This window comes from Blennius ocellaris (genome assembly GCF_963422515.1).
Source record: "Blennius ocellaris genome assembly, chromosome: 9".
NCBI lineage: Eukaryota > Metazoa > Chordata > Actinopteri > Blenniiformes > Blenniidae > Blennius > Blennius ocellaris.
In genome coordinates this window covers 23741456-23748918 of record NC_137658.1, presented here as the reverse complement: position 1 = coordinate 23748918, position 7463 = coordinate 23741456, and the positions used below count along the sequence as shown (strand labels likewise).

Genomic DNA, 7463 nt, shown 5'->3' with positions numbered 1-7463 from the left:
ACATTGACATTTCACATCACTGCACCTCTTATTTTATATCCCACATTGTTGCTGAGCCACATTGCAAACATTTATTCTGGAGACACTTGCTGTGGACATGATTGACCAAGTTGTCCAACTCTCTCTGAACCTATTTCAGCAAGACACTGCAGCTGGAACCACATCTGGAGAGTTCAGCTACTAAACTGATCTGCCTACTTCATTCATTCATTCATGCATTGACAATGTGTGGTGCATTAAGCAAAACAAACTACAAGAATGGAGAGTAACTGTAGTTACTTCAGCAGGAAAGGAGTAAATGTCCATGACAAACCTTCAAAAATGACCTCTGACAACTTTAAAAGAATAAAACATCCATGAATCATGTCATTGTTCTTTATTTTATACACAAGCACAGGTGACTTTGATAGAGAAAACTCATATGAGCAAGTATGGAAAGGAAAAAGTCCCTCTAACAGGAAGACACCTTTGGAGAAACCAGAGTCAGAGGTGGCGTCTTTTCTGTTGACCTGTTGAGGTGAGAGGACAGAAGAGAGGACAGAGAAGAGGACAGAAGAGAGGACAGACAGATAGTAGATAAGAGAGAGATCCACTCTGAAAGCTCCGCCTCCGTTCTACTTTTAGAAAACCTAGGAACCTCCAGTAAACCAGCACTCTGAGAACCAAAAGTAAAGGTAAAGATTCCAATAGATAAGACGGTAATGAGCAGCAGCAGCAGCGCAGCTACACTCAGGTGAAAACAGGAAGTAATCAGATTACTTCACCATCACCAGATGCATTCAGACTCTTGTTCATCATGTACGGTTGGTTAGTCTGTGAGAGTGTTAGAACTTTCTCCCACTGGCTATGAGGACCTGGGCCTCCAGCCTTGTGTGACCTGAGCCCATCAGGATGTTGATGATGATCGGAAAAACACTGACAAGGTGCATGTAGATAGGCTTCAATAGACACAAAATATTGACCACTCTACTTCTATGATGTCCTCCATTTGATTGATCATCTTACATCTGGAAGTATAACATCAAAAACATAACTGATGAGTCTCTGGTCTCTCTTCTTGGTTCCTGTGACCTCCTCCATCTCTTCCAGTAGCTCCAACATCTGCTGCAATACAGAGGAATAAAAGTAAACAAATCAAGCTTATGCTACGTAAAAACTCTCAAAGTTGACTGAAGAGATGTTTTCTGACCTGCTGGTCACTGAAACAACATCTTCATGATGACGTGCTGCTGGAGGGCAGGTGATGCAGACGACATCTTCCAGAGGTTCATTCTGTTTGAACGGACCCTCGAGTCCATGAGATCCTCATGAAGCTCTGAAGCCAAAGAGTAAAGAGAGAAGAGAGAACAGATATTAGCACAAGAGAATAGAATCACTAACAGCACAGTTTGTTTCACTCACCTTGATCTGCTCTCTGGAAAACACAGTGAGGATCCTCCTCCTCCTTCAACAGCCTCAATGATCCTGCAGAGAAAAATACGTTGTGGAAACCAATGAAAAGACGCAGCAGGAAAGTTCCACTTTGATTAAACTTAAACTGTCTGGGAATTATTGTTTCTGTGATTTAAACAATATTAATCACCAACTGTAGACAAGATGCAGAATCAGTTGATATTTTACTTTGACAATGTGATCATCAAACTACTGTTGATGATTAAACCTTTATGAAAGCAGTGACCTCATATAAAGACAAACCATCAACACAAAGAGTGCAGAATAAATATCTCACCAAGTGGTTCAGTCATTTCTGCCATACGACACACATCTATTGAACAACTGTACAAACTATTGTTGTAGTACCTTGTGCTCTCATTCGTGGTCTTACATCCACAGCTGGATCTGGACTCCTCCAGATGTTTGTGGGATTTTAAGGCACAACCAACATGCAGCAGCCTTTGCAAAGTTTGCACTGCATCCATTCCAGCATTTCTGTGTCTCGAATAAAAAAATCCTGCAAAACAAGAGATGTATTCACATTATTGTTGTTTTATTTTATTTTAAATAAAAGATTTGCTCTGAAAAAAGAACAAGTCAATCATCATTATTTACATTTGTTATAACTTTCTGTTCACTTTACTGTGTTGATTTCACTGCAGTGTTTACATTATTTATCTTTTTATACTTCTCTTAACTTCTTATATTCATAGCCTGTATATATTTTACGTCAATTATGTATATTGTTAGTGTGTGAAATTATTTTTTAAATGCATATGTGAAGAGAAATGCAATTTCAGTTCTCTATATGTGTGGCACAGACATAAACATTTAACTTTATTGACAAACATCTAAATGATTTGTTGCATTATGTTATACATTTGATTTAAAATTTATCTCATAACCTTTAATAATTTTCTCATGTGAATGCACTGATAAAAAGTTTCATCCAAGATACATGCTTCCTATTGAGATGCCTGATTATAATAAATTAATTATTAGTCACATTTTAGTGACCGAGGATGAATAGTAATGTAATTTTACACATAAAGACACATGTTGACACAAAGTGAACATATACACACACACACACACACACACACACACACACACACACACACACACACACACACACACACACACACACACACACACACACACAGCATCTATCTGGGATAAAAATACAGCAGCAAGCTCGTTGTATACATCCATTAATACAGAATGACATGATTACTGATGCAGTTCAATGTCGGCACATTCTTAATTCTTAACACACCAAAAGTTACTAGAGTAAGTTTTCACAAGACAAGAAATGACACTTAACAAAACAAGGCATGGGGATAGAAAGAGCAACTTAAACCTTCATTGCTCCTAACTTAATTACAAAACTCCTCCTTCTCTCATTAACACTGATAAACTACTGCTTCTTATTAGAGCAGGCTGATCGTTTCTATATAGATAACAAGGGAAATCATTACCTTATGAGAAGACAATCCTCCTTCTGTTGACATACGAAAGACTGGAAGAAAGAAACGATAAATGTGCGTCTTTTCGTCTTTTCAGCGAATGACTTGTTTTTGGCGTCATATCCGGCGAGTGGGTCCCGCTACGCCACTTCCCAAGTGTTCATGTCGTCTACGTACCTTCCTGCATGCTCGATCAGAACGTAACTAACTGTGGGTCGGCCTCCGTAAACGTAATTCCCTCCGTTTCAGTCGAATACGTCCCTTCCTGTATGTCGCTTATATGAACGTCACTTCATGCGCGTCATTTTGCGTCATTTCCGGTCACGCTTCCGCCTTACTCGAGTTCAAGATGGCGGCAACCTGTAAATAAGTATGGCGACGCCCGTAACCCCTCCATCTTGTATTTTCCACTGACATCTCTTGCTCCAAGGTCCTCGGCCACCTGGTGGACACTCGTGGTCATTACACCCTCTCACACTGACCCTCCAAGGTCCGCCGCCACCTGGTGGACACTAGTGGTCATTACACCCTCTCACAGTGACCCTCCAAGGTCCGCCGCCACCTGGTGGACACTCATAGTCATTACACCCTCTCACACTGACCCTCCAAGGTCCGCCGCCACCTGGTGGACACTCATGGTCATTACACCCACTCACACTGACCCTCCAAGGTCCGCCGCCACCTGGTGGACACTCCTGGTCATTACATGGTCATTACTCAGGCTTCCACACACGACACACACATACACACGCACACACGCACACACACACACACACACACACACACACACACACACACACACACACACACACACACACACACAGACTCTTTCTTTGTACATAGTGTTGCTGTTAGCAGATTAGATCTCCGTGTTAAACGTTTATTACTTCATTGTGTTGTTGTAATGAGTAGTTCCTGAATTATTTATGAATAAATAAATTTTTGTTAATAAACACATTTTAACTGAATTGATCGATTCCTGGTAATTATTGTGTATTTATTGTTGACAATTCACTGGTCTGTGCTCGAATCTCACACCTTCCTTGTTATTTAAGATTGTTATATTTACACAGAAATATTAACTTAATTAAATAACCTTTTGACAAATGAGACTGAAACTTGGTATTAGCTATTTCCAGCTTAGCTGGTGGTGACCCCATTCAATTATTATTTGATAAATGATCAATTTATTCAAATTAAAAATGTTTCATTAATAAATTATTTTTGATAATTTATTAACTTTTGAGTAATTACTCAATTACTCTAGGAGTTGCTGATGACTAAATGACCGTTTACTTCATTAGTAATTCCAATTTTTCCTAAATTACTCTCAGTAATCTATTACTTTCAGTAATCTATCACTTACAGTAATTATTAATGCTAATTACCAACCATAAATCCCAACAGTACAATAATATAAATAGGGCAAAATCAGAGAACAGTATACGCTGTGTAAAGCTTTGATATTTAAAATGTGCTTTGCTTTTGCTATTATTGCAATGTTTCTTGAAATTTTCGTAGACATATATTTAATATGAGATTTACAAGTAATTCTATCATCAATAATAACTCCAAGGAATTTGATTTCATGCACCCGCTCTACAACACCACCCTCTATCTGAACTGCTTCCTGCCAATTGGAATTACAGTTGCCGAATATCGTCATTTTGCTTTTACTCAGATTTAGAGATCATTTGTTTTGTTTGAACCACTTGTTGACACTCTTGAGTTCCAAGTTAACAATTAGACACAGTTGTTTTAAAACGTCTCCTGATGCAAACATATTTGTTTCGTCTGCAAACAAGATGAATCGAAGAATTTGAGAAGTTTTACAAATGTGTTAGAATGGCCAGTCAAAGTCCCGACCTAAATCCCATCGACAATCTGTGGCAAGATCTGAAAACCGCCGTTCACAAACGCTCTCCATCTAATTTGACTGAGCTTGAGCTGTTTTGCAAAGAACAATGGGAACAAATCTCAGTCTCCAGATGTGCAAAGCTGGTAGAGACATACCCCAAAAGACTTGCAGCTGTAATTGCAGCAAAAGGCACTTCCACAAAGTATTGACTCTGAATACTTTTGCACGCTGCACTTTTCAGTGTTTTATTTGTGGAAAAAAATGTAAAGTCATGTATAGTTTTCTTTGTACTTCACAATTGTGTGACACTGTGTTGGTTTTTCACATAAAATTCCAATAAAATATATTTATGTTTGTGGTGTGTAATGTGACAAAATGTGGAAAAGTTCAAGGGGTTTGAATACTTTTGCAAGCCACTGTATCAGCACATTGTGTACATCAGTACACCTTGAACTTTTCAGTATAAAATACATTGTTGTTTATGGGGGATCAATTTATAATTGAATACATTTGATGACACATGATAGTAAAATGCTTTAACAAAAAAAAAGAAGAAAAAGAAGTGGAATGTATTGTGAGACCCTGTAACTGACACTTCCTGCTGCCTCTGGGACCCGGCCCGGAGAAGCAGCAGAAAGTGGACGGTTGTTTCCTTCATAACATTACATCTTTCAGTTTGACTTTTATTAAAACATGAAAATGTCATAAAGTTGTTAAGCTCTGAGTTGTAATCATTATTTTAATCATGGCTTTTTTAAGTCACACTGATCCCCGTCTGGTTTTATTACTAATCACATTGTGGTTTATTGAGACAGAGCACCGTGTATTCATATGTAGTTTAACACATAAAATAAATTAAAGCGAGGATTTATATCAAAATGATGATATTTTATCAATTTGGAAATCAGTTTCAAAAATTCATCATTTGAAATTTATCAAACATCACATTTATAAACAAAAACAAAGTCGATATAAAAGAAAATCGATGCAACAAAAGAACACATGTTTGAATAATTGTGTTTTATTTGACAGAAGCAGATAAACAAGATGTGTAACTTTAGTTTTGATTTGTTTAAAATGAACTGATGCAGGTAAAAATGTGCAGGATACCTTCAACACGCCGTCACAAGCATCAAGAAAAAAAATGTTGAATAAAAAAACACACTTGTCCAGAACAATGGAGAAATTTTTTTTTTAAATCATTGTGGATAAAGCTTTTTTGAAGAAATTACATCATAATTGGCATAAAGAGAGTAAAATGAGCAGAACATATTTATATTTTCAATGAACCAACTGAAGTAAAGTTTATTGTGATTGCTTTATGATCACAGACATGAAATTCAAGTCAGATACTTGGTTACTTATCAGAAGTGGAAAATAACTGATGAACACTGAAGTGAAGCTGCTGCTACTTTTTATACTTTTTAATTGATCACAATGCATCAAAACATCAGTTTCTTTTCCTGGACTTTTATTTACTTTGGTTTATAGCAGGCAATCATTAAATTATACTGGATAGTCATGCAATAATGAAGTTCAAGGTGATTTCATATATATATATATATATATATATATATATATATATATATATATATATATATATATATATATATATATATATATATATATATATATTTATTTATTTATTTATTTATATATTTATATAACGCATAACTTGGCATTTTAATTGAAGCTGTGGCCTTGTTTGGTAGTAATTTACATTGAATATAAAAAGTACATAACATGATATAAACTGTACTGGAGAATAACAAGTAATCCAAATCACTACTTGATTACAAAATTGAAAATACAGTACACATAATCTCTTCCTTGCACCCTGGTAGCTACGTATATTTGCAATCAGGTATTGTATTTAAAAAAGCCGAGTTTGTGTTTCCTCTTTCTGCTTCGGAACTTTTCTCCTGCTGAAGGTCGGTGCAGAATAGGTCAATGAAGCTTCTTCTCTCTGAGGAAATAGAAGAAAATATTGTGATTTTATTTTCAGAACAAATTACTTTTAAAATATCATCAGTCTGTGACTTTACCTGCCGATCACTGCTGGCTGGAGTTCCATGTTTTTCCTTCAGATTGAGACAGACGGGTGAAAAAGACCACCGTCTTCACTCTGTTACCATCATTTTTGTCGTTGGTCCAAATGAGACTGAAGCAAACAATCACAGTTGCAACAAAAGCTGCAGCGACACCATAAAGGGTTGTGATGGCACTTTTTTCCTGCTTATGTTCTAAAGAAAAAAAGAATAGACATTTAATACTGATGATTATTTTGACTTTAAAAACCATTTTCCTAGTAAACTAGTCTGTACTGACCTTTAATGTCCAGTTTTGCTCCATTTCCAAACATGATCTCTCCACATGCAGCCACAGCACAGTGATAAGAAGCAGCATCAGAGACACTGACCTTCTTAGAGAAGTTATAGAAACATTTCTGTGGAGCGTTTCCACACTCTGCACCGTCTCCAGCAGTATAAATGAAACTGGGGTGAGATTGATCTGATCCGGCTCTGAACCAGTAAACTCTGTAATGTTCTGGACATGTTTTGTTCTCAGAGTCAGAGAGAACCGAACACTGCAGAGACACCGACTCTCCTGGAGGGACCGACTCAGACGGAGGAGCTTGACTGATGCTAGAGACGACAGACTGGGGTCCTGGAAGTACCGAATAAAAAGTAAGAAACCAGTTTAAG

At 37.0% G+C, this 7463-nt stretch overlaps 1 long non-coding RNA gene across 3 annotated transcripts; it reads right to left on the bottom strand.

Annotated features, from left to right (window-relative positions):
• Positions 1-373: 373 nt before the first annotated feature.
• LOC308134766 lies at positions 374-3107 on the bottom strand. Of its 3 annotated transcripts, none has more exons than XR_013936776.1 (5): positions 2898-3107; positions 1801-1935; positions 1402-1464; positions 1190-1315; positions 374-1104 (listed from the first exon to the last, which is right to left on the bottom strand). It is a non-coding gene; the product is annotated as an uncharacterized lncRNA (long non-coding RNA). The 3 variants fall into 3 exon arrangements; XR_013936777.1 differs by having other exon boundaries at positions 374-1101; XR_013936778.1 differs by having other exon boundaries at positions 1801-1951; positions 2913-3107.
• Between the last annotated feature and the right edge of the window lie 4356 nt (positions 3108-7463).